The sequence below is a fragment of the Triplophysa dalaica genome, chromosome 23, assembly GCF_015846415.1.
Source record: "Triplophysa dalaica isolate WHDGS20190420 chromosome 23, ASM1584641v1, whole genome shotgun sequence".
NCBI classification, from domain to species: domain Eukaryota; kingdom Metazoa; phylum Chordata; class Actinopteri; order Cypriniformes; family Nemacheilidae; genus Triplophysa; species Triplophysa dalaica.
Genome location: NC_079564.1, coordinates 8,499,489 through 8,527,119, shown reverse-complemented (window position 1 = coordinate 8,527,119; position 27,631 = coordinate 8,499,489). Strand labels below are relative to the sequence as shown.

The 27,631-nt window shown below is 37.7% G+C and overlaps 1 protein-coding gene across 11 annotated transcripts in view; it reads left to right on the top strand.

Annotated features, from left to right (window-relative positions):
• The first annotated feature begins 12,473 nt into the window (after nucleotides 1-12,473).
• eya1 (EYA transcriptional coactivator and phosphatase 1) overlaps nucleotides 12,474-27,631 on the top strand; it is a 73,031-nt gene continuing 57,873 nt past the window's right edge. For 2 of the 11 annotated variants that reach the window (XM_056738834.1, XM_056738835.1), the window contains exons 1-4: nucleotides 12,475-13,012; nucleotides 13,296-13,368; nucleotides 13,683-13,795; nucleotides 27,516-27,554. The gene's annotated coding sequence lies outside the window, so the exon portion shown is untranslated. Of the gene's footprint in view, nucleotides 13,013-13,295; nucleotides 13,375-13,682; nucleotides 13,796-27,515; nucleotides 27,555-27,631 lie in introns of all 11 variants that reach the window. The other 9 variants (XM_056738831.1, XM_056738832.1, XM_056738836.1 and 6 more) reach the window with 9 other exon arrangements.

Here is a 27,631-nt window from a genome sequence, read left to right as displayed (position 1 = left end):
AACAGCAATGTGGAAAGAAAGTTAAACTTTGATTATCAGTTTAACATCTGTTTTGTTTTCTGTAGGTCATTTCATCTCACATCTTGTAAGTTTTATCTTGGTACTGTTCGTGAAAATATCAGCCCAATTTGTAAAATAAACATATGGCTAAGCAAGATGTACAGTGCAGTGCATAGATCACAACAAAACTCTCCCAATTAAAACTAGAGGTTATGATAAAATTTTGTGTACATATCATTTTGCCTTTGAAGATGCCATCCACATTTAGATGCATAATGCAGATTTAGGATTAGTTTGGTAGTGTACCAGCAACGTGAGAAAGTTTGCCGGCGCTCTGAAGGTCACTGTGAATATTACAGGGTGTGTGATCTGCTTGGCTGGAGACATCCTGTTATGCCGGGGAGGTGGGGGGATGACACAGTTTTCCTTTAGACAGGTGATAGAGTTTCCACACAAGAGCGAAGCGCTCTGTCTCTCCAGAGAATGAAGCCTCTTTGTGGCTGGATGAGGAAGGTCAAACTAGGAGAGGAGGTGATGAGATTTAGCTTTGACAAGAAAACATTTCACCACAACTTCCTATCGATTCTTTTGCCTCTCTCAGGCCTCCTTTTTTCTACAGTACGTTTGAGCAGTGTCCTGATTTTGAGATTTAGGATACTGATATTTTTTCTTCCAGGGCATGTGTTTTTGTCTCTCCCTGGTGCTGTTTAGGCGAAAAGGGTGGGAGCCACTGTCATTGTCGACCGAACAAAAAGGTTTAGGTGAGCACCCAAAGGCCATTGTTCTTTACAAGGACACACATTTTGTTGGTCTCCAGGGGTAAGGTGTGTTTCAGAATAGTGTCACCTGTGAAAAACTTGGTGTCAGTTGTCACAACACGGTGATGATACTAATAAAACAACTTGCACTACTACACACAAACAAAACCAGTTCACCTGATAGAAAGTCCAGCTTGTGTTGTGGAAGGTTTTCCAGCCTGATCTTAGGGAATTCATATTGATTTTTTCAATCGTATGAATCTGTATGAATTCATTCATTTGTAGATAAACCTTTTCGTTATCTTAAAAAGTACAAAGCATAATTTGCTGTTTTTCAGGAAATGGATAAACACTGTATTTTTTAAATAATTAAATACTGTCCGATCATTTTTTTTTTTTGGTTATTTATTTGCAAAACCCAGTGACAAACATAAAGGGTGACGTATAATAATGATTTAAGGCAAAAAATAAAAATCATAAAATATGGAGATACAAGGTTTCAGAAGGACAGCAGTGATATGGTCAAGCTGTTTTTTAGACAAGCATTGTAAAATCAGAAAAACAACTTTCTGTAAACTGAAATATACCGTAAAATATATATTTTTCTGTAAAATTAGAGGATATATATTCAATTGTTTTCCTCATTTTTCTTGTAAATGTGTTGTCTTTTTCTGTAATTTTATAGCTTTTGACCGTATTTAAAAATAAACAGTAAAAAAATTTGTGGTCTTTTTCTGAACTTTTCATTTTTAACCGTATTTCTCAAAAAAAATCTGTAAAAACAGGAAAAATCTTAAAACATGAAAATCTGTAAAATTGTACTGTTTTTTTTACAGTGGTGGCTTCATAACTAGACCAGCTAAACCAGTTACCATATTCCAAAACCCTAACACAAGTCAACACAACCATCTGGATTTCGCAGAACTCGGTTCAAACTGTTTTTTTCATTCTTTTATTAGGCACAGGTATGTTCAGAATGGGTGAGGTAAGTTATCAACCTTGACAGAAAGCTTTATAAAAAAGAACAGTTATTCATGACATTCTCTCTCTCTTCTTTTATGGGCCAGTTTCATTTCAAATATCTCTATGGGCTGCTTGAAAAGCTTTCATGCAGTGAGCCATTTCCCCTCCAGACACAAACTTCCCCATCCATCAAATGACGCTACAATGACGGCCACAGGTTGACAATGGGGATAATATTTTTTCTCCCACAATGGCTTTCGGTTCACCCCTTTTGGCGAAGTTCTGGCAACTATAAATACTCCCGGTTCCCATCGCTTTGGTTAACAGACGCTGCTCAGAGCAAAGATGAGACCTAGTGGCTTTAGGCTGGAGCTGTCAGCGCTCTACAGGGATTAGTAAGTCACAGTCCCTATATTGTTCTTCAGGCTAATGGGCACATGGAGCTCTGGCTTTTGTCTCAAAGTCCGTTGTGAACTTCAGAGATGTTACAAAAGCTATGACACACCTGTGAATGAGGATTAAACTCTCTTTCCTTGCTCTGAGCCGTAGCCTTTGGCTGTGTCCAACACATCAAACAAATGATCTTCCTGTCACCTCTCTAGTCACTGGTTACTTAGTAGTCATTTTGGTAACCCACAAAAATAAGATTTTACACTCACAAAATGATAAACTTTTGTGAAGATGGGAACATAATGGTTAAACAAGAAAAGAGATTATGAAGAGTTTGGTTTCAAAATGGGATAACAAAAATCAAAAAACATGTTTTTTTATTATGTTGTAATGTTTTGTTGTGTTAGTTAGCTATATTAAAAAAAAGAAATATCTCACTTTGGAAACAAAGCAAAAACTTTATTTTTAATGGCTCAGGTCTCCTCTCTAATAAAACCACACATCCCTACAGCAGATTCCAGCCAACCGCTTTGAAAGAACTAAAGCAAATTTAAGTACTTTTCTTTATTCATCACTTTCACAATGACAAGCAAAAAATGAGCTACGACTTGAAAAGAACATATACTATGACATAGGTTTTGATTGTCTAAACAAGGCAAATTCAGCGTCATGTGTTTCTTCATGCTGAACTTTTACTGACCGCATCAGAGAGATTTCACGGATATCAGGTAAAATGTGTCTTCCAAGAAGATTTTGCTTTACCAATGAATTATAATTATTAATTTCCTTTTCTTTGAATGGTCAAACAATTGGCAGTTTTCACCATTATACTAAACAATAATGTATTAAAAAGCTATGGTTGTAATCTTTAAAGGAGTACTGTAGCCAAAATAAACATTTCAATAAAAAGGAACTTTCAGGAAAACCATTGACAAGAATATGTCTCAAATACAACAGGATTGGATTAAAAAAAACTCATTAAACTTCCCCGGAGGAAAAACAGGCTGCAGAGAGGTCGATCTTTCATTCTCAGTAGTGTTTTATTTAAGTATCAACTTAGTTTCAGATGTTTCCCCAAAAATGAAAATAGACTGGAACTTTAAAATGAATGTAGGTTTCATAGATATAATCATCTGGTTTGGGTGAATTTGATGAGAAATGTTTGTGTTTATATTGAAAACATTTTTGAGATCTCATTTGAATTTCTAATGGAGACATTTTGAGATTTCTGGTTATTTTTCTAAGGAGAAACATCTGACAAGATTCAAACGTTTCTTAAAGTTTTTATTTGCTCTCCATTCAATCTAATTGATGTCTAGGAGAAATATTAACCTTAAATGTTACTTTTTTATGGGTCGATGTGACAGTCATCCTGGACTGTTGGGCTATGGACCAGAGTGGCACCTTAAACCATGTGGTATGTTGAGGAGGTTGATGCTATTTTTTGACTTAAAACCACCTGGCAATGCAAAGCCATAGTAACCACGCCACATACTGTAGCAACAGGCAAACACAACTCACCTTTTCTAAAAAATAAACTAGAATAAATTGTCATAGTATTAATATTAGATCAATGTTCTCCTTGCATTTAAACAACTGCCCTTCCCCTCTTTTATCTGTCAACACTCAGTTAAAACTGAGACCGGATACACAGGTCTATATCATTGAGGTCAGTCATTGTTCTCCATTACGCATATTGTGAGTCATCAGCTGTACCCTTTGTCTCCTTTACTTTAGCTCAGTAACATTTGTGTGACATGCACCAGTTTGCAGGCCATCATCTTTTATTCACACATGTCCATGAATAACTTAACACAGACTATATACTTTATACCTGATGAACTGTATGAGGTGCGTTGTACATCTGCGTATGTGTGTGTACATGCGGAGGGCCTGAGGGTGATGGTGTAACCCCATGTCCTTCTGGAGGTCTTTGGGGCATGGAAGAGTCACAATGGCTGTGCTTGGGACTGTTGACAGCGCAGCCAGTTAGCAACCACTGATGGATCTGCTACGTGCTTCTGAGACCAGGAGCCTCTTGGGCTGATAGTGTATCGAATGGCCTGTTAATTATACCAACTTCAAAAGAGCACGGCTGATGTCTGAGTATGTCACTGTGGGTGAGTGAGTGTTCTCATGACAGCGTGTGTGACAGGGTGTCTGCGTGTGGGCAGGTAAGGAGTCTGTCAGTGTGGATGGGCCATTGATGTGTGTGTGATTTTTACCTGTGTGAGAATTCAGCAGATGGTCAACGGGGTCAGTCAAATGTGGTGACAAACAGGTCCATTAGTTTTTTGTCATAAGATTTAAATGACTTAACAGCATCAAACGCATTACAGAAAAGGTTCACCCAAAAATAAACATTAACTACCATAGAATGCAGGAAAAAAAATCTTTATACATTTCTTTGTTCTGTTGAACACAGACGAAGATATTTTGAAGAATGTTGGACAGCAAAGGGTTCTGGGGCACTTTTTGACTGTCATTGTAATATTTCCCACAAGGGTAGTCAATGGTGGCCAAGAACTGTTTGGTTATAATCCATCTTCTCAAATATATTTCTTTATATTCAACAGAACAAAGAAATTAAAATGACAGAATTTCAATTTTTGGATGAACTGTTCCTTTAAGGTTTTTAAAGTGGTTAGACTTTTTGATCATTTTAATACATTTTTATTAGAGTTTGCAGTAGCACAGTAGCACTTTCTGAAATTACCATTTAAAGTTTTTTTATATTATATATTTTTTATTATATTGTCAATGTTGGGTAGAAATCTTGTAGTCCCATATTTTCCGATTTTTATTATATTTCATAAAAAAATATAAAAAACATCAAATTCCTAAGTAAAAGGTATTGAAATATGAAATTAATGTTTGGGTCATTGGCATTATATTGTATAATGTTTGTGTATTTTTTGGAGGGGGGGGTTCATTTATGATAGGTCAGGAAAAATAGAAAAACAGATGGGGAAGAGGGGGCAGGATCGGACCACGAGCCCGGTGCACATCTAGAACACTGTCACAGCCAAGAGCTCCGACATTTGGGAATGATTTTAATTGACCTGATGGCCTAATATATGGATTTTTGTCTGGTCAGTGTTGTGTGTTTTGTGAGACATAATCGACACCTTATTAGAAAAATTCATGTTTTATGAATTTGTCACTCATGTTACAAGCATTACTTCACTGGAGAAATTAAATTACAATAAGGTAGAAACAGCTTTTAATAAAAAACAATAACCTTAAAATTAACTAAAAATGTTAGATTTTAAAGATCTCATAAAGTACCTACAATTCCATAAGCAAATTTTCAGTAGATATATAAAAGTATGAAACATTTTCTTTTTGGATGGACAAATAGTGCCAGTATCATTACCCCACAGTCTTTTCCTCGTATTGTCTTTGTGGTATGAGCAGTAATCTGACCAGAGGAATTTACTGACAATTCCTAACCACAACATTATTTTGTCCCTGCAGGGCTCTTACCTCTACCTGAGGCCACTGGAATATATTGTCATATGTAGATTACATTGGGCTATCATTCACATGAACCCCTTCTGTGAGTCGACCATGAATCATTGGTGTCAACCAAAGTCATCCATCTTCATCAGCAAAGCACCTGGATTAATACAAATCAGTCAAATTCTGGCGTGTGAGCAAGAAGGTGTCCATGTGTGTGTTTGAATCAGTATACGTTCAAATAGTGGGTGTGTACCTGAGTTTGTAAGAATGTGATGCAGTGAGTGTGTTTTAACAGTAGCTGTGGTGTTGTTTGTACGGCGTAATGCGTGTAACCATGGTGTCAAGGGCAGGATGGACAGAGGCCCCTGACCTCATCCCTGCTTCGGGACCTCAGGGGCTCTCAGGGGTCTTCAAGGGCCAACAGATCAAAGCTCAGGCTGGGGATGAGTGAGTTGAGATGAGGGCTGACTGTTTGCTCAGCAACTAGCGCAAAGAGGCAAACAGCAAGGACCGAGGCTCCCTCAGAACCTGCGCCAGGCTAATCCAGAGAGGACCGGCAAGGCCATGCATGACAAAGAGAGAGAGATTGCTTTAAGCCATATGAACACATTTTTCTTCCATAAGCTACTTCGTTGACAGGGTTTTCTGACAACAAGGGCTTGACCTAGCTTTACTTTAATTCTTTGGATGATGCTTTGATTATATTTGTAAAGAGGTATGGATTTTACACTTACACTACAACTTATGAGGCTGCCCTTACAAAAAAAAGTGTGCTACTAGTAGGCCTATACATTTTTGTATAAAAAATAAAGAGCACTTTCAGTTTATGTTCTTTACATAAAAGTACTCTTACGTATACTTTCCGTGTAAGTTACTGACAGAAAAGTGACAGGCAAGAATATTTTACCTACAGTACTTGTACTCAATATTTTAAAGGAGATGTACGTATAAGTATTCTAAGCATACTTGACTTAAAGTTGTGTTTACTCTTTTGATTGAGTAGTCTATTAAGTACGTTAAAGCATAGTTTAATATGCAGTATTGTCTTATTAACATGTCCAGGCTTACAATATGGTGTATTACACGTAAAAAGTAAACTACTGTATAAGTATGGTGTTACAATTACTTAAAGTAAACTTACAAGTATACTCGCAGTATAATAACTCCTACTACTACTACTGTTACACTTAGTATACTGTAAAGTATAGGCCAATTTGGTCCCAAGTAATACTACTAATACTAGAACTTTGCTAGTTCACCCAAAAATGAAAATTCTTTCATCATTTACTATCTCTCAAGTTGTTCCAATTCCACTGTATAACATTTTTTGTTCTGTAGAACACAAAAGAAGATATTTCGAATAATGTGTGAAACTACACATGCAGGGGCACATTTGACTTCTATATTAGTTTTCTTTATTTTTTAGGCTGCTTATAAACATTCTTCCAAATATCGTTCTTTGTGTTCAGCAGAATAATAAAATTTACCTTGGTTTGAATAACTTGAGGGTGAGTAAATAAAGACCGTCCCTTTAAGTATGCTTAATAAAATGAACTGAAAGAATATTTTTTTATAAGGGTTCTACCACATCTTAGCTGGTACCATATTGGTCTATGAATAGCCAGGGTTGTGGGTTTGACTCCCTCAGAACACACAAACTGATAATGTGCCAAAAGCAGTCATAAAGTAAAAACATGCACAAAAATACAATATTTTCTTGCTAAACATTCTTTTGCGGACACTATATTAATTTTAAACCAAAACATACAAGAATACAATATGCGTAGAAACGCAACACAATGGCCACAGTACCATGCTACAAACGCAACAGACACCATCAACAGGCCAATTTTAATTGAGATTGAAAGACGAAAACAGTTCCGACATAAAATAGATAAATAAAACTTAAATCAAAGACTGACATCTCAAGTGAAAAGCTGAATCCAACATATTCTCACTAGAACTGATGACATGAGATGTCTGTCTTAAAGTAAAAAATCTATTCAATCTCTTTTCTAGTATATGTACTGGCCTGGTTCAGTTAAAGGGATACTTCACAAGTGTTTAACGTTAATGTCACTGTCATTTGCTGGAAAAAGAAGCCTCAGGTTCACGCGCAGCCGAGGGATTATGGAAGCTAGACATCAACGTTAAGAGCGCTGTCGATATGGATATTTCTCTTGAACAAACGCATCGATTCGCCTCAGAAGACCTCTGTTAAGACCACAGAGCCGTAGATGCACTTTTTGGAGCTTCAAAAAGTCGACACCCATTCACTCCCATTCTACCTCTTGGCAGTAAAATGATACGTGCTATTAGAACTTCAACTGCATTACTCTTCAAGAAGAAAGTCATATTCAGTCAGGATACCTCGAGGATGAGTAAAACATGGGGAAATGTTGTTTAGCCTGTGAAATAACCCTTTAACATCTCTTCTCAAACACTTCCCATGAAACAACGATATTTTACCACAAACCCTCTTCCAAACGTGTATTAACAGCCAAAGATTTATGTTAACAATCTTGAAGCTTAAAAACAAATCTCCACCTCACAATTGATCAGTTCCCCACACCCAATGACAGGCGTCACAGAAAGCACACAAAAAGATCCTATATTCCACCATGATCCACGACAGCTTTTCTCTCTTTACTTTATAAGGTGACAAACCTTCATCAGTATATCATTGCGGCAAGTATCTGTGCAGTTGTGTCTCCCTATAGATCTATATGAAATGTCGTATGCTCTCCTCTGAGGTCTCCACAGTCTCTATGCCTTTTCCACATGTCCGATGTGGGCTTAATCACTCCACTCAGCTGTGCTTTACGCCCACGGCCGTCTGCGTCTGTGTGGGAAAAGAAAGCCTATGCTTCTGTGCCGAAACCTTCCGGGCTAACAGCCATGGGGCATAACTCTCCATTTCACATGGGTATGATGTTTAATTGCTGCTTATGAAATTAATATGATTGATTGTAAATCATAGATGTCTTGTTGCTCCGTTTCACCCACATATTAAGCGTACGCTATTTGTCATAAAAAACTGTTGTCGGAATAATACAAAAAAGAAACGTAGACGACCCAAACGAACTCGGAGACCACATACCTCTCTTCCAAAAAACATTCAGCGTTAACCAAAGATGAGTGAAACCTAAAGCAATCGCGCCAATATATCTGTAACGCGAGGGCCAACCATCGGAAAGTCGCAAAATTAGAAACGCAACACTCTTTGTGCATCTAATACGCCGACACCGGTGCTGAAGTTTGACAGGCTCTCTCGCTCGGGATTGTGGGAGAGAGGTGAGATAAAATCGGTCCATGACCTTTTCCTTCTGATTGGACACACACACTCCACACACACACACACACACACATGTGCCATTCTTCCTGGCACATTCAGCACTGGGTGGCACCCAAGAGCCAGGCAAAACAGATATTGGGTTGCAGACGGACTGACATGGCTCACATGTTTTTGCAATTTCCTCTGCCTTCCGTGAAATTATGCAAATATTTTAGTCCCGTTTCCTTGAGTCTGGAACTGCAATTAAGACTGTCTGTTTCACTTTATGAAGTCACTCGCAGACAGCTTTCACTGGATGTGAGGATTTATGCCAGTAATGTCACAAAGGTGAAACCTATTTCAGACTGGAGGTTCAATAGGTGAGGAATGGAGAATATACGCACTGTGATAAACTTCACAGCTCATGTAGAGTTACAAAGCAACTGACCCGTACTGATATCTTGGACAACTTGAGTGTCTGAATAAAGAAGATTGGCAATGTGATTTTCAGCTGTTTCAATTCTGATGTAATGATACTCGGAAAGATTTAATCACACTTAAGTTATCAACAATACTTTAAAGGAACTTTAGAAATTACAATTCTTTCATCATTTGCTCACCCTCAATTTGTTCCAAATCTTTAAACATTTAATTGTTCTGATGAACACAGAGAAAGAATTTTGGAAGAACGCTTGTAATCAAACAGTTCTTGGCCATCAATGAAACGCAGGAACAATTGCTTTATAAATGTCTTTGTTCTGTTAAAAACCAAAAAAAGTATTTTGAAGAATAAGAAAACAGTTCTGCGGCACTTTGACTACCATTGTAAATGTTCCTACTATGGTACTCGGTGGTGGACCAGAATTGTTAGGTTACAAGCATTCGTTCTCCATTCATCAGCACTAAGAAATGTATACAGATTTGAAACAACTCAAGGGTAAACTGTCCTCTTAAGTCAGAGATAGCTCAAAACCTGACAATTGAACAATGTGGCAAAAGTAAACGAGATGGTTAACCCAAAAATGAAAATTCTTTCCTAATTTACTTACCGTCAAGTTTTGTGAAAAAAATTGTTAAACTAAATACGAAATAAGATTTTGAAAGAATGTTTGTAACCGAACAGATCTGGGGAGCCATTGACTTTCATTGTAAGCTATGCAATTAACTACGGTAGTCAATGTTGCCCCAGAACGTTTGGTTTGTAAATAAATATATATTTTGTTAGACAGAACAAAGGAATTTAGACAGATTTGAAGCAACATAAGGGTAAATTATAATTGTCATTTTTGGGTGAACTATCCCTTTAAGTCCTTTGGAAAACTGCTTGGCTGCCTGGTGCATCAATTAGGTCTAATCTGCTCCAGAGGTCTTTAAAGTCAATGCAATATGGGTAAAGTTGAGCTCATATATTGAATGGGTCTGAAAGGCAGGACTGTTTCCCTTTTCCACTTCTCAGGGTGCTCTTTCTTCCTATAAAGATCTATTGGCTCGGAAATATCCCGTCACACAGAAACGACAGATCTGCAAATTCTGTTGTTGTCAGAAGGGGATCTGCGGAATTTCAAAGCGAAATCGATGGAGGTCAGAGAATTAATGTGTGTCTTTCAGTTCAAAGGTATAGAGAAGTAGCCCTCCGATCGTAATTAATCTTGATCAGACCGAGACCTTTTAGAAAGAAAAGCATGTAATTGGATTAGTGAGCGTAACAACTCCATTAATTATCATATAATATTGATCTAAGGAGTGGTGAAAAAAGGGGTCAACAGTGAAACATTATAATGAAATGTAACCTGCGACTACAAAACTTGTGGGCACTGGGTAAGTTAAACTAAAACAATTTGTAACAAATATACTGACCTCTTATTTCACTCTGTGACATTTGATCACAAGGCATGCAGGATTTTTTGGACACAAACTCTCATTTAATAATTCCACAAATTACACAATAAGTCACACAAAAATGCATCAGACATAGACATATTGGGCGAAAAGAAACAAAGAAGTTAGACCAGAAGATTAGGCTTGTGTGGAATACCCCCTAAGCAGAAAGTTCAAAGGGGAGCCACCTATTTCTCTCTCTCTATCTCTCTCTTCTTCTCCAGGTGGTCTATAGCCACCTGTGTTTCCTTTGTGTGCTTGTCATCTGTCTTTGAAAGGCTTTGTTACGTTGCCAGAGTGAGGACAAGTCCAGTGTGGTTATGATGATGGACCTTCTGTTCCTCCGTCCTGCCCCTCACAGAGAACTATTATAACCTTCAGATCACCATGCAGTCATCCCCCAAAATCCTTATCAAAATACCAATTTTGAGAGCCTGGGAAACTACTTTTATGTATGTGAGTATGGGCCTTGAATTAGAGAAAAGAATGCTGGTTGTCTTACTTAATGATAATAAGGAAAAAAATAACTCTATTCTCCTGCATTTCAATATTTTAACCTACTGATGCGGTTTTTGCACCAATGTCTAACATTTCCAAACTGATGTAAATGAAGCATCCCAGCCAACAGAATATCTAGATCCTCATTCTAGAAAATTTCTGTCTAAAATTGTTCCTCTACAAAGTAAGAGTGAACGCTGAAAGTGAGCAGGTGTAATTTGCGCCACGGCTACAAATGATGTCTCGGAGGCCTACGTTTGAACGCATATGTGCGTGACTCCACATACAGACACCAGCAAGTGTGAGTGTCTGTGTGCTGGGGAGGTGTCCAAGAGTGTAACTTGACTAAGACTATTGTCTTGGCCCTTGAGAGAGTCATCACTCATACACTCACACACACTACACTGATCAGCCACTCCTCACCACGGCCATTTTAGGAGCTGGAGGAATGAACATGAAAGAGCTCATAGTGTTGATGAGCTGTTCTTGCAGGTTGCTCAGGGCACTGTCGTTTTTTTACCTTGACTAATAGAGATACCTGAATAGGAGGGTGGCAGGTAAAATATCAATGGAGAGAGAACAGGTGCGTGTATGGAGGCCATTGTTAATTTGGCTGCAATTATATAATTATATAATTAAATATAATACATCTTCTATTCAATTTAAAAGATATATTTAAATAGATAATATTCCAATTTTTGTTATGATTATTATTTCAATTTCAGATTTCAAACATGTATGTTTTTACATTTTTAGGTGATCTGACATTTTTTGACATGTTACAAACTTACAAAAGATGGACAATGAGGGTGGAAAGGACCAGACAACCACCTAAATAAGTCATAAACTTCATTGCAACACCTAAGCAACCACAACATGCAACTTTTCTTAAAAATCAACCCATACATCAAATTTAGCATTGTAGTAACAATACTATAAGTATAACCATGACATTTGTTGTAAAACAAACCAATGTTCATCAATTTGCGAAAAGACCATGGTTACTTTACTTCAATAAAACTAGGTTAATTTTCATGAAGGCACTTTTTTATATCCAGTTTGGTTCCGCATAAAACACCCAAAATGAAAATTCTTTGGTCAGTCATTATTTGGCCTACATTAAATTTATTTATTTTTATACGTAACCATCTTTTAATTCCCTTCACAATCCTTTAATGTGACGTTTATAACATTTATTTGAGTGAATATAGACAAAAGGATCAAAATCCGTCCCATCTATGCTTTGCCTCTAGTTTTAAGAACGTATGACGCACCGGCGCATCCACGTACAACGCAGCGTGCAAATCGAAATCGGGAGCGCGCAAACACACTTTCCCGCCTTTACTCATCCGGAGCGCTGAATTGCGAACCCGTACGCGACAAAAAAGCAGTAAAGTCATAACGACCTCCGTGATATGCTCAACATCACTGGCCCCAGCAGCTACCCCATATCCCTGCTTTTTATTTACCCTGCATCCGGAGTTGGAGCGTGTTGATAAATGACGAGAGGGCGTCCAGGGACTCTATCCGTTAAGGACCGGGCCGCGCGATTTATGACGGCGCGCTCGCAGACTTCACCATGATTAATATGGCTCCTCCGTCCACCGCAGCTGATCGGGCGCAGTCGGGCTGTTTGGACAGGCAGATAACATCAAAGCGGCCTGCTGCTAGTGTTAAGAAAATACTGCATTCTGGGTCAGCGCAAATGAATCCACAAGGAGCCCGAAACTGTTTTTAATGACAGTTCCATCTATATATTATCACTTGTGCGCAGATCGGAACGGAGAAGGTCTGTTAATGGCATTTGCAAATGTCTTTGTCTGCACTGCCTCCCAGTTTAAACCATAATGATGTCGCTTAAGGTTTATGAATGTGGTGTGAACTCCGGGTGCAGACACATGCTTTATTTGAAAAGCTATTTATTGTCTTATAATGGAATAATGCCTTGACAAGACATGTTAATGATCATTTACAGTCCTGAAGCCACTGAAAAGGACATTTACATTTAGGCATTTGGCAGACGCTTTTATCCAAAGCGACTTACATTGCTCTATCCTATACATTTTACATAGGTATTTGCAATCCCCTGGGATCGAACCCACAACCTTGTTAACGCAATGCTCTTACCACTGAGCTACAGGAAAGGTAAAAGTAAGTTTTTTGTTTGTGGGCGGGCCTACTGTTTATATAGTGTAGTATAGAATAAGAATTATAGACCCATATAGTTTACTTAATGTATCAGATTGCAATTAATACGCATTTATTGAGAAATAATTTGATTAGTAGCCTACAGTATTGCCATTTATTTAAAACAACCTGCATATTATTTCAAAAAGTTTTATATGTAAGACAACATTTAAAAAAGGCCATGTGACAAAAAAGCAGGAGTGCAGGTGAGAGCTCTTAAGAGTTCTGTCCACATTCACACCTGGTACATTGATTACATGTGTTTTTGACAGGTCTGGCCAGAGGTGATAGAACCTGTGTTTGATCTCACCATGTTGGTCAGGAGAGCAACTATAGACTGAGGCCACGCTGTCAATGTTAGTGATGGGAATGAGGTTCTTCTCAGGTAAGAACATTGCCAGTCACCACAGCATCCACATCACTCATTATATAGACCCCACGGTTGGCAAGTGTCACAGGTTTGCTAGATCCACTTCAAGCTAGATTCGAACCATGGCCAACCAAGGATGTTTAATACCATGGCCTATGGTGTGTGTGCCTCTTTTCGGTATAATTAATAGAAAATAAGTTTGAATAGAAATGCTTTAAGGTTCTCATCGGTAGATTTTATTTTATATTACATTCTTTATATCATTTTTTCGACATGCTATTCAGTGTTAGTTCATCAAAGTGTGCATTGAGTGGTGTTTAAGGCCAAATATTTATAAAGGGCAATGAAAAGAGTTCTGTGCAAAATCCGTCTTCAATATTTCGCTATATTTACCGGAAGAAAAAAAACTGCAAAATATAAATGTGTGTGAATAGCAAAAGCTTTCATTCTCTATAGTACACTAGCATTTAAATTGCCTTAAAGCTAATAGACAGAACCACAAACTCTAATTTAGGAGATACCCTATTTTTAACAAATTTGTATAACAATAACATTTTTTAAATTCTGTTAATGTTTTTCAGATGTGCCCTCAAAGTATAATGTTTGTTCACATTTCATGCATGACCTCTAGTCATATTTTACATTTTGGTTGCTTTTAAGGAAGGGCTGGGAGTATGCATGCTTTCTCACAATGTCTGGTATGTCACACACTTCCTAAACCCACTGATGGGCGACTTCTCTTTTTCCTTTTCCTTAGCACTACTTATAGACTCTACTTAAGTATGCCAATTTAGCTGAATTCATGAAATCAATGGCTCACTGTTATCTGCCCATTGATGTAGAACTATGGCTGTGACTGCCCTTTCCCATGCTTCCATTCCGGGACCTCTGCTGCCCACAAACAGAGGGAACACCTGTTTCCAGCTCGCCCGGTCCCCCAGCACCTGAAATCTTAGCAATGGCTCAGGCTATTGAGAGGCATCCCCGTGATAAGCCCGCCCCAGAGATGGACGGCGGAAACTCGATAATGAAAGGGGATGCCTTATAGATGAATCTAGTGCAATTTGCCAAAACACGCCCTGCTTTTCTCAGGAAAATTATCCACACTTGTAATAGGAAGGCCATTGTCTTGGGAGAGTTTGTGCTTTATCTGGGTATTCATTATCTATATTACAAGGGCATAATGAGCTGCAGAAGAAGGCGTGTACATTTTATGGATAGGTGGAGGAGTATTGACGTGAAATTCAAAGTATTTTATCTGATATCAGTACTTTTGGCTTGAACTCAAAGAAGAATCATACAACCATGGTTTTTCTTATAGTGACCTTTGCATCTGTGCATAGTGACGGCTAAACACCAAAAGACAGGACATCATTTTAGACACTGAAATTTAAACTGATTTAATGTATGCATGGCCATTTTATATGTATGACATAAGTTAATTAGGAGTTAATTCTAAATCAAAATTTCTGTTATATGTAAAAGTCACTGCCTCATAATTAATAAACTTTTTTGGGTTTTATTTAAATAATATAAAATAAAATGTTTTATTATTCTGTTTTATTTTATTATGTTTAAAATATATATATATACATATAGGTGCAGTTTGCACCAAATATTATTTACTCACCTTTACATTATTCCAAACCTGTAAGGCTCTCGAACATCTGTGTTAAAACAAATGTTAGTGATTGACTACTATAGTTACTATTCAATTTCATTGTAATGAAACATATTCTTTGAATATTTTGAACTTTTTTGTGTTAAAACATGTTTTAAAAATGGCAATGAGTGAAAATGAGAACTGCCATGGACTAATACTCGTTCTTGTGTTTGGTAGCATTACATTTAAATGCATTTGAGGTCTATTTGCTTACAAATATTTTGAGAAAAATAACGATTTATAGCAATGTGGTCACATATGTATGGAAACATGCGACACGGTAACTTTATATGTACAGTAGAAATTCAGTAAAAGACATTATTTAAGCCTTAAGGCCTTGCTTTTTGACAAGAAACACACATAGTTTCTCCTTAGAGAGCCTCACATCATCTCTGTCCTTATCTTTATTGGTCATATTTCACTTACACCCCTCCTGTGGGTGAGTAACCTTCCTCATACCTCCTTTGATGTCAACGGGATGTTGAAGCACTATTTGAAATCATCGCTGACCCAGCCAGCCCCTACTTGTTCAAACAGGGCTAGAACGACAAACTCAAAGTCCGATTTTGAGGGCGACCTTGACGGCATCCATTATCATAATGTCTGAAGGGGAGGCGTCCTCACTGATGCCTAAGTTGCAGTTTAAAAACATTTTTGTCTTCATGATCACTCCTCTTTCACCTTCAGTAGTGTGTGTTTAGGACGAAATGGCTGCTATGGGGCTCATTTCTCACTGATAAGGTCCCTTATACAGTCAGACTCCACAACCCACTTTGAATAATGTTGTGGTGATTTTGGTTACGAAATGTTGTAATAAATAGCTTTCAGTTTTATAAACAACTAGTTTTACATTTGAAGAAACAAAATGGTGCCTATATCAATGCAAAATTGTCCATGCTTAAATTCACAAATGTTATTTTTAACTAGCGTGTGATAGCCTTTATCACTGTGTTCTTTGGATGACAGCTTAATGCTAGACTTTAATTTATTCTCCATCTCCTTAAAGTACTATTAGTCTTATTGCTTTCGTGGGGAAATAGATTCCTGAGAGAGGATCTTGCTGAAGACATCCCGTTAAACTGTCTTCACCTTTCCACATGGTCTGTGCTCTGCGGCAGAGACTTTTGTTTCTTCTCTTGTTAGACTGACTGTGGGTCTGCTGCATGTGTCGATGTGTTGAAGGAGAGCTTTAAGGGCACATTCTGAGCTGTATTGATCTAGAGAATCAATCAGAAGGAGAGAGAGACAGAGAGACATTATCTTTTAGCACTGCAGACACACAGTCGAGATGGGCACTCATCAGGAGTAAGGGAACAACGTCTAATACATTAACTTGAGAAGACAGAACAGCTTCCCTCCCGTTCTCTATCTCCTTCCTCTTTCCTACCCTATTAGTCCCAGGGGCTCAGTTAAGGATGCTATCACTCTATACAGATCCCTCCATCAAACGCTGCCACCCCATTTATCTCTCACACTTCTAAGCTCTTTATACCTCTCGAAGAGGACATCCAAGACACACATACCAAAGATAACGTGGAATGCTTACAGTTTCTTCAGTACAAAGCACCGTCTCCACTTGGTGAATGTATTGAATGTATACTTTTTGAATGAGTTATAACTATCGGTTCTGCATGCTAGCACCTTTATTTATTCCTAGTGTGGTGAAAAGCATAGTAATGTTAGACCAGCATGACTTTTTTATATATTTCATTTCAAATTTGTATTTATATTTGTTCATTTTATATATTCATTCATTTTTTATTGCTGTTGTTTAATCTTATATTGGGTGCATTTATATTTTTGTAATTCTCCTTATTTAGCACTCTCTATGCTGGTATGATAATACCTGGATATATCGGGCCTGATCATTGGCTGCTTGTAATCTATTGGCTGAGAGCCGATAGTGTGAAAGATAGCTTTTATCGACCGATACCGATTATTGGTTTTGCAAAACATTGCCTTTTGTGTTTAAAGTTATCAGCTAATTTGACGAAGTACTACAGTCCGGTTGCTTGGTACTTTATGCCTTGTTTCATATATTGTCCCCTAATAAATCCGCTTTATGGAAAACTGCAGAATTCCACTAAAACACAAAGTCAACAGTCAAAGAAATGCATCTTCATGTCCAGCAAATTCCACTAGTCCAATTCAAATCTGAACAAAAGCCACTGTTCATAAGCAGACTATGATGCACAAGTGTCTCGAGACTGTAGCTTGAGCGGGGAACCATATGCTGTCACAGAAGACCAACAGAGTCTTGTATTGAGTGCTGAGTTGAGCTGGGACTTGTGTGGGAGTCGAGGAGTGGGTGGAAGGGGAGAGATGAGGGACGGCTGGGGTGTGGGAGGGCTTGTCAAGGTTTTTCTGGAAGGTTACAAATCAAGGATTTCTGAACCCTTCCTTCTTCTCAGATTCACTCTGTGGAACAGACGTGTGTTTGAGAGGCGACCGTGTTAACTTGGCCGGCCTGCTCTTTATTGGAGCGCCGGCTAAATCAATGACACATGTTGAGGGTGAGCTGTCAGAATCCATGCCGATCTCTTCTCAACTGGCACCAGTCCATCCAGCCACACTCCATCCACCACAACTAGCGACGGGGTAAACAAACTCTCCCCCGCAAATGTCAGAGATGTCAAGGGATAAGAAGCTGTGGGCTGCCCGGCGATCGTAAGAGATTATCATTCGAGTCGCAGGCGAGGACGTATAGTGGATTTTAATTGTTTGTTGCGTGCTGTCGAACATTGAAATAGTTTGTTCTAATTATAAATCCCCTGGGATCTGTCTGTATGGGCGTAATGGAGTGTTACTGCTGTTGCAACCAAAAAGCAAGCCGATAAATGTGGCTTTGCTGCACAACTGTGGTATTTTCATTCATTACGCAATTTTGAGAGTTTGGTAATGATGCCCTTAGTTTAAGCATTAACCTTTATCAGGCGCCGATGAATAATGCAAGATTCTGAGACATCCCGTCAGAAATCTGATGTAATCCATTTTTCCTCTGTACAGTACATGAAGCACTTACTGTAATTATGATGATTTGTACTTTTGGTTTGGCAATTTACGTCTCAATGGATTGATTATCGTTTTGGGAGACAGCCGTATGAATCTAACCGGTTTATGGCAAGGCAGATAGAACGCAAATTAAATTTTTTCATTTTTCTTAGAATCATGATTAGATCTCGGTGAAATACAGCCTTTGAATTTTTTTGCGTGTCATGACTGTGATTTCTTTAATTGCATAAAAGTTGATTTTTGTGTTTGGTGCATGTTTGGACCCAACGGTCTTAATGTTGTTCAATTAGTTCAACAAGGTTCTTGTCGATGGATAGGCCTCCAGTCTGATCTCATTGAACAGTTGGTATTTCCTGTGTTTAAACTCACATATGGATCGAGTAAGGTAGTGGCTGCGAGGCTACCGTGTTTGCTATATCTTAATTTCAGATTTAAAAGCGATTTTGCTTTTTCTGCTTCACCAGGTGGCGAGGGAGATTTCAAATGCATCGCGCAAGGCTGCAGCTTATGCAAATTTCCAAAGACAAGCGTGTCTAAATGCGGTTCATTTCCCATGGTTCCTTACTGTATGTTTTTTAGCCACGCCCACTGACCCTGTAAGCACTTATTTGTGGTCACGTTTATATTATTCTTGGAAAAAGTGCACGTGACAAATGTAAAGAATCTGTTTGAAATCATCCTCTTGCAACCAGAAGCGTCACAATCAAGTTTGTTCCACAGCGTGCACTGGTGTTGGATTTTATGACTGGACTTATTTCATCTCTATCAAGCTGAGTACAGTGTCTGTCCCATGAGTCAGTAGTCTAGGAACAGCCCACCATGAAATTAACTGGAACCAGAACTAGCCCTAATGACTAAACATGATGGTACCTGCATATAATTTCTCACAAAAAAGTGAAAATATGTGTTTTGGAGTGTAGAAGTGAACATATCGTGTATGGTAACACTTCGGCCACATTTCACCTGTAGGTTTTGTGATTCCAGGTGTATCATATTTACATTGCTTTCCTAAGTTGTACACACATGATGCAAATGGTCTGGCAAAGAAAAATGAGAGCTTGTGGGTGTGTGGGAGAGCCATTTCGGTCGCATGTGCATTTATGAATTCATTGGGATGTTAAAATGATTTACACGCGCTGTCCTCTTGTTTTGCATTCAGATATTACATAATGTGAATTTCACTGCTGATAAAGTCAGAGTATTACTGAGCTGTCAACATTAGGCAATTTTAGTTATTTGGTATACAAAAATATAGTTATTAAATCAGATTTCACAATTTATATTTTTTATTTATATGCCTCTCTACAGTTGGAGCATTAATTATTTATTTTAATTAGCTATAGTAAATTTTAATAGTGATAAAATGTTTTATTTTGTTGAAATGGCATGTCTGTATGGTTTGAATAGGATTTCACAGTCTCTTTGTGGTGTGCCTGTGGAATCAAAATGAGACTCTGTTTGCAGAGGGTTGAGCCTGGGAATATTAGCAGTCAACACCTGGCTTTTTTCCTCACTTGTTGTGGTAAACAGAAACAAAGGTGAGGGTCAAACATATATCACTGTTGACTTGTCAAAACTTTGTATTGTGGAGCAGAACTCTTGGGTAGATTCTGGGTTTTTATATTCGTGTTTTTGTTTACCTTTTTTACTGTAAACATAGACTGTGTTACATATATACGTAAAATAACAATAATAATAGTAATTTAAAAAATGTTTTGTTTTTTGTTTGTTACTCGTAGATACAAAGCCATCAACTTTATATTTTTCAATCATTGAAAGGGACAGTTCACCCAAAAATGAATATTCTGTCATCATTTACTCACACTCATGTCATTTCAAATCCGTTTGACTCTCTCTCTTCTGCAGAACACAAAAGAATATATTTTGAAGAATGTTGTTAACTGGCCCCCAATGCTGTTCGGTTACCAACATTCTTCAAAATATCTTCTTTTGTGCGCTGAGGATAAAATAAATTCACATGGGTTCGAAATGACATGAGGGTGAGTAATTGATGACAGAATATTAATTTTGGGGTTAACCACCACTTTAATTCATTGAACTTCTTTGGTTAAGGGTTGCAGTTCATTATTTTCCAATATTGCCCTTGATGATGTCTGAACTCGGGCACGTTTTGCTCGCTGTTTTTCCCTTTACCTGTAAAAGTATTTTCTTTGGCTCCCAATTTACACCACATCTCCAAACCCAAACTAACAGAGTATTTGGATAGGCAAAGCAGCTTATTAACATTTCTCAGTGACCTCAACCGTCCAAATGTTCTGCGGTACCTTTTTTTAGCGAATTCCTTATACAGAAATAATACGCTCAGGAAACGTGTAACTTCAGAAATGTGCTGAAATTGTAGGTAGCACAATGCTACATAACATGATTGCGACTATTTAAAGTTTTTCGATACTGTTTTATCTTTTTTATTTTTATTTTTTGGTTTGTCTTTAGTTACAAAGAAAGATGACAACTTGGATATTAAATATCACCTGCACTGTAAATGACAAATTGGCTTGTTTTTCTCTCCTCGTCTGCCAGTAACACATAATCCCGTCTTGTAGCAATAACCACAAGGTGTACAAATCTTAATATCCTTGTGTTACTTTGCCAAATGTCCTCATATAATAAATGTGCATGTTTGGAACCTAAGGATGAAATAACAAGAAGCAATGAAACGACAAACTAATTACAAAGAAGTCTATTTTTCCTTCCTTTGCTTGAAAAGTAAACATATCCTTGCCCAGGTGAATGTTATTTTATATGTTCCGTAATGTGATAGGACAGTAATGCAAAACGCCTGCCTTGAAAATATAATATATAATCAAAATTACAACAGCGTTGTCTGATTGCTCATGGTAATTGTCCTATTTTGCCACAATAGCTCAGGACTCTACAGTTCAGGTGCAAACAAAGTCACAAAAAACAGATGTTGCCTCAGATCCCTAAATTATAAAATGAAAAGTGCATGGGACAAAGGAAGGTATTTCCACTAGTGGCCCTATCCGTTGAAAAAAATAAAATAAACAGCCATAACGTTGTTATAGTTTTACAATTTCATATAAATCAAAAGTTATAGACACGCTGAGACTGAAAGGGTTTAGCCCGTCGAGCCGTCGTTTAAATAGCGTTCAGAGCATTGGGTGATACACAGGGACCTCCTCCTGCTTGTTGTACTTCCTGCTAGTCTCCTTCCACAGAATTGACCTGATACAGCTGCAGGAAACTGCCAATAAGAGCCCTATCAGATCGACAAGGACGAGAGAAGAGACACGAGAGGAAATTTTCCTCGCCTTCTTCCCCCCCTTTGACTGTTTTTGGCTTTGACACGTCTGTATATCAACATACAGCAGTAGCACATAGGAGTGTTGTAGACTCGGAGGCCCATAAGAGATTTAAACGCAGTACATCAGTCATCTAACACTAAGAGGATGGTCTGCAACTGGATCCCTGAACATCCCTGGGAACATGAAAACATGGCCAGTGATCACATCAATAACAAAGTTATTGATCACAGGGTTCAGACTAATCAAATCGAGCCCTGGTTTGTTTGAAGTTAAATACGGGCTGCAGCGCAGTTTATCTGTTCCGCTTTTGGACTTTTGCGCTGGCCGCCCACTCAAATGTACATGGAGGGAAAGTGTTATTTGTATTGTTAAATTTACATTAAGCCCATTTTAATTGCATCAGCTGCTAAACAGATCACAATAATGGCCCTAACCGAGAAAATTGCGATCATCTGTGAAAGGGCCTGCAGTATAATGGACAAACCCAATTAATCTAATCTTGTTGTGTTCCATTATGGCTGCACTTTATCATTTCAACAGATGGAGCATGAAGAAATTAAGAATGTGCTCCTGCCAAGCGCTGCTCACTCACAGACGCATTTCTCTCTGATGGTACCGCGTTGGTGTTCGAGGCTGTCTCCGTACGCTCCTAAAGAAGTGATCCGCTTACAGATGAAGAATGCTTTCTAAACTGATTCTAGACAAGAGATTAATTGAAGAAAACTTTTAGTTGGATGAGGCAAGTGGGATTGATTAACAGTTTTGAATGCGAGATCGAGATAACTGGAATTGTGGGGGTTAATGTCGGGTCGTCCAAACTGCATCTTTTCACATTTAAAAATAAACAATTTACCTAGTCTGTACCATTGACAGGAAACAAAGTGAGATCGATTTGTGTGGACGAGGTTTAACTTTTGGACTCTGGAGGATGTTTTTTAACAAACGTTTTATTTTCGGATCGTAAAACAGACATTTGAATGAAGAGAAGACATAAAAATAGGTCAATTAAGAAACATAGTGTGCAAAGTGTTGTTAAGCAACTTCCTCTAGGGGGCATATTACAATCAATATTAAATGCAAGAAAAATGCACACCAGGGGTAATCCGGCCATAATGTGCCGCTATTTCTAAGCCTGAAGGCAAGCAGTACTCCCAGCTAATATACTAGGATTTTACAGTTATTTTACATTAACTCTATGAGGCCCTTTACAATCTCTAGAGAATTATTAAACTACATTAAGTGTATAAATAAAGGATAATTTGTTAGTGAGGTGAGCAGAAAGGGAGGATTTATGATGCCTTTTAAATCCACAAATTTATGTGCAGCACATTGTTAATTTATCCCCCAAAAAACATGGGTGAGCATTACTGTAGGATCACAATATTTTTTTTTTTTTTGTGAAATCTGTCACTGCAAATGTGTACAAATAAGTATTTAGTCATATAAATAGGTTGCCTCTCTCAACACAGTGATGAATTAATAAGAAAGAGACTTTTGGATTTAAATTAAAGGAATAGATCACCCCAAAAAAACCTGTAAGAACACAAAAGAAAATGTTGATGGATGTTGCAAATCGGACACAAAACCTGTGCAAGTCAGTGGGTACCGCCGTATGTTACCAACATTCTTCATCATACTTCTTCAAGTATCTTCTTTTGTTTTCTGCAGGAGAAAGAAAGTCATACAGGTTTGAAATGAGTGTGGCTTAGGTGACTAAACGATGCCATGATTTTTGGGCAAACTAATAAAAGCATAATATCTACATTACAAACCCGTTGTTCACCTTGGTAGTGTAAATAGTTTGTACAGTAAATAACATGTTAACAGTATATGAACATGTACTGTATGTCTAACTGTACGAACGTAAAATTGTTATTTTACATCTTAAAAAATTCCACTGAAAAAAACTCCAGCAGAGATATAGTATATATATATTCTCACTTACATTTATGCATTTGGCAAACGCTTTTGTCCAAAGCGAAATTGCATTGTACTATACATACACTTAACACCAAGGAATCTAAGCACAGAACATATTACACTCACCTAGTCTTTTCATAATTCTGCAACAGTTAAATCAATTGTGCAAGAATATTTATCTTCTGTTAGACTAACATGGCATAAGAAAATCCATTTAAGCGTGGTATGAGTCTAACCAAACATGTTTTGGCCCAATGTAACAGTGGTCATTGGGTTTGGTCTCAGTGTAGCTTGTGTGGTTGACACACTAGCCCTCTCTCTGGTTAGGCACGTAACGTCATCAAGAGTATGTGGTCTCATTAGCCCGCCGGTGTCATTACATGCAGTTCAAGGTTGTGCTGCAGCAGAAGTGGATTTGTGTAATAATTCATATCCGACCGGAAGGCCTGGTTTTCTACTTGATTAAACTCAATTTATTTCTGTCGTTTTACTGTTTCGGTTAAGCTGTGCAAATGACAACAGCATTTGTGGGCTTCACGCTTTCTATTGGTCAATTAGAATGACACAGTGTACATATAAAGTTTAATACAACTATTGTAAATGAATCAATCTAATCAATGACAAAGTGGGTGTATACATCTGTTTCATTCAACACGTTTAAAGAATGAAAGAAAAATCATTATTTATTTACCCTCTTGTCATTCCAAACCTGTCTTAATGTCTTTCTCCTGCAAAATACAAAAGATGAAATCCTGAAAAATCTTGATAACCGAACAATGGTGGTACCCATTGACTTGCATTGGTTTTGTGTCTGTACAGTAGAAGTGAATAAGTTCCGTCGTTACCAATTCTCTTCAATATATCTACTGTTATATTATTATTAGGGTACATTTTATTAAAAGTATGATGTTATGGGTGTAGTTTTGTGTTGTGAAGCTGTTTTGCTTTAAGCGCTCTAAGTGGTTACTGCATCAATTCCAAGACCCACAAAGCATTTCATCAAATGAATTATCCTGAATCCAAATGTGTTTTGGTGCCACTTTGAAGTTTCTTCTTTTTCCGCTTTTACTGGCTCGCTGACTTTTCTCTTTCAGAGCTGTGTCCTTGGGCAGCCTTTCATGTACTGTGAAAATACCATGCTCCATTTATCTTGAATTGTCTTCACGTGTTGGCTGAGGTCTGGGCCTCCACTTTTAAAGACTTCTGCTCTGCACCGCTGTACCTCGAGTCTGTGGTTCAGCATCAGAGTCAATGTTATGAAGACACTGGTTAGCCCATTTCATCAACTTCTGTCATCAAAAAATGATGCAGTTTGAAATTTTACATAAATGCCACTGATCTGAGCACATTACAACAGCAAACATGTTTGTATTGACATGATGCCCAGAGTTGTGGATTAGTCTGTTATAGTTTGTTTTTGAAATCTGTAGCTTGTGAAAGGTTTACGGCAATTTAGCCTATAATGTTTTCTGTACACAGCAAGGGAAACTTGGTATCTATTTCATGTCATGGTTTTATTCTAACACCCATGTGATCGGCTGTAATTGCTTCAAACTACTATTATGATGTTCAATAAGAAAAGAAATGCACGGCCAACGCCAGATGTACATTTCAATATTTCATTCTCAATTCGTCGTGTTGTCCGCACAACCTTCTTACTCTGGTGTTTCCTTTCAGTCTTAAAAGTCTCTGTTGTTTCAGTGAGACTAATTTGCTGTCAGACATGCGGTGCTTTTGCAAAAGCAGGCAGACTCCAGAAATTAATTTATCCAAATAACCAAGCCCTCCTGGGCCATTGAGTCGGGGACACCGAAATGGCCTAAGAAGGCAAAGCTCCCTTTTGAAGTCTGGAATGTTTTGACTGACTTAAAACAGGCGACTGGAATGAACAGATCATTTTCCCTGACCCATGGGATTTTTAACCATTTTCATACATTACGAACAAAGCAAAGAGAGAGCGCCTTGAATGATATGTGTAGAGTTAGCAATCAGAAGGCAAGGAGAACAATGTGAAACTGATTTGGACTGGAGAGTTGGAAAATTCTGTGGCTTTGTTTTGTATATAAAAACAGGCTTTAGGCTATATGTAAAATATTTGAAGTTGATGATGCATTCTGTTTTTATGGGGGGGGGGGTCTTGCCTTTGCTTAATTTGCTACAGTTATAGAAAATGAAATTACTTTTAAGCAATTACTTTAATGAATCCAAAAGGTTGAAACCACTAACAGAATGCTTCTAGGCAATTCCATGCAAATGTCAGCATTAAGATGAAATAAATCCAGTTTTTGCCAAACATTACACCATACTGATCAGATGTCAATATTTTGTTGTTTTTAATATCCATGCAATTTTTGTTTTTAAAGCGTAGTTTTCCATAGTCAGGTAAGTGAATTGTCACATCCATATCTGTCCATATTCCTCAAAAATGGTTGAATGAAAACAAAAATATATTTGCTTTACGTTGTATGAAGAACCACCCCTTCTCCATTTGTTGGGTATTTATATTTTTCTGATGTCTTAACTCGGGGTTTTAGGAAAATAAAAACTATATATGATAACTATATTCTATGAGAATTTATATTTCAGGTTTTGACTGAAAATGTCACATCCATAGCATTGGAATTGCCCTTCTGTTTTCCATTTTATACTTCAATACAATTTTCATAAAAAATAATATAACTATTGAGTTGAGTAGATGTACATGTATTTAAGAATGGCTTACTATAAGATGTACGTCCTTTTATCACTTTAATGCCACCAATACCTGAGTTGTTCAATACTGATGATCCATGTCATACAAGCACGATTTGATTATTTCATCTGTATTGACAAATATGTTTACCTGATATTTTTTCCCTGATATGTAAACTAGTCAAGTGTACTACAATGGATTCCAGATTGATTTGTGCTGACTTCAGATCTGCCCTCTGACTACTTTAAAATACTGAAATGAAGTATAAAGGACATAAAGCACTAGCAACTATACTCTATAAGCAACCTCTTGTTGTCTGCAAAGTTGCTATGGTAAAAAGGCACAAACAGATGGAAAAATATTATTTTAAAGAATTAATCAAATGCTCATTTTACTATTTTTGGTTTTATTTGCATCATCTCTCAATATTAATCACGTTCAGCAACATTCGGGCATATTTTCAAAATGCATTCATTTGTTATTGTCGGTTAACAAAATAATTTGGCAGTGGAGAAATAGGAACGAATGTCGCGCTTATAAATCATCCTTATTAAAACTTGCAAACGTGACAATTATTGGCAGCGCAGTTTAAACAAGCCCAAGCGCACAGAAAAACAGGCAGCCTTGAGTTTGGGGCACTTAAGTTTCCACCTTAATAAATAATTCACTACTCTACTGTCATGAGTTGCAGCGGGTTGAAATCCCTAATGACAGCTTTTTATAACCTATGACTCAGCTAGCCATTACACTCCTGACATCTCCACACAAGACCACATCCCTTCATCCAAATGACCGTTCTCTCAGACTGCTCCTGATTCTGGAGTGCATCTATGAATTAACTAAGCGCTCCACTTTCTATGAACTGAGTGTTGCCAACGGTTTTGGCCATTAATGCAGCAAATGATTATGATGGATGTTTGCAGGTTAGAAGTGCCCTGGCTGAGGTTTCAGCTTTCTGGACCAAAACCTGGGATTTTTACAAACTGATTGTACTATATTAAGTCACTTGTTTTAATCTGCAGCTGAGTGCCAAGCGCTTAGTCTGGAGATTAATTTTTCTAAGTGCGATGCGAAAACAAACCGAGTGCTGAAATGAACCGCAAAGTTAACTCATTGTAATCAAATTGTCATCTACGGTTGTTGTCTTTGTTTCGCCTACAGGTTTGTAGGATCTCCACCCCCTACTGAAGACACTGTGAGGTAAAGCTGCTTTACATCCTTTAATAAGTTGATGCCATCTTTTCTCAGCTTTTTATGTGGCTGTAAATTTCATTTTA